The sequence below is a fragment of the Fulmarus glacialis genome, unplaced genomic scaffold (assembly GCF_000690835.1).
Source record: "Fulmarus glacialis isolate BGI_N327 unplaced genomic scaffold, ASM69083v1 scaffold17290, whole genome shotgun sequence".
In the NCBI taxonomy this organism is placed as follows: domain Eukaryota; kingdom Metazoa; phylum Chordata; class Aves; order Procellariiformes; family Procellariidae; genus Fulmarus; species Fulmarus glacialis.
The window spans coordinates 55915-56155 of record NW_009185996.1 but is presented as its reverse complement, the minus strand read 5'-3'; positions in this window follow the sequence as shown (position 1 = coordinate 56155).

The following is a 241-nucleotide window of genomic DNA, read 5'->3' as shown; positions in this document are numbered from 1 at the left end:
TGTCGCTGTGCGCAGTCGTGTGCGAGCGGGGGCGGCGTCCCGCCACCGCCCTCTTGCCTCTTCTAACGTCCGCCCTCCGCTTTCGGTACCCGCGGGCTCCCAGGGCGCTCCGCCCTCCTCGGGGCCTTTGTGCCGGGGTCTCTCCTCCGCACGGAGTTTCCCCCGGCGGGCAGCGTGTGTTTGTGCTCCGCTCTGCCTTCCCCGCGGCTGCGTTCCTGTACCCGCAGGCTGGTCGCGGCGG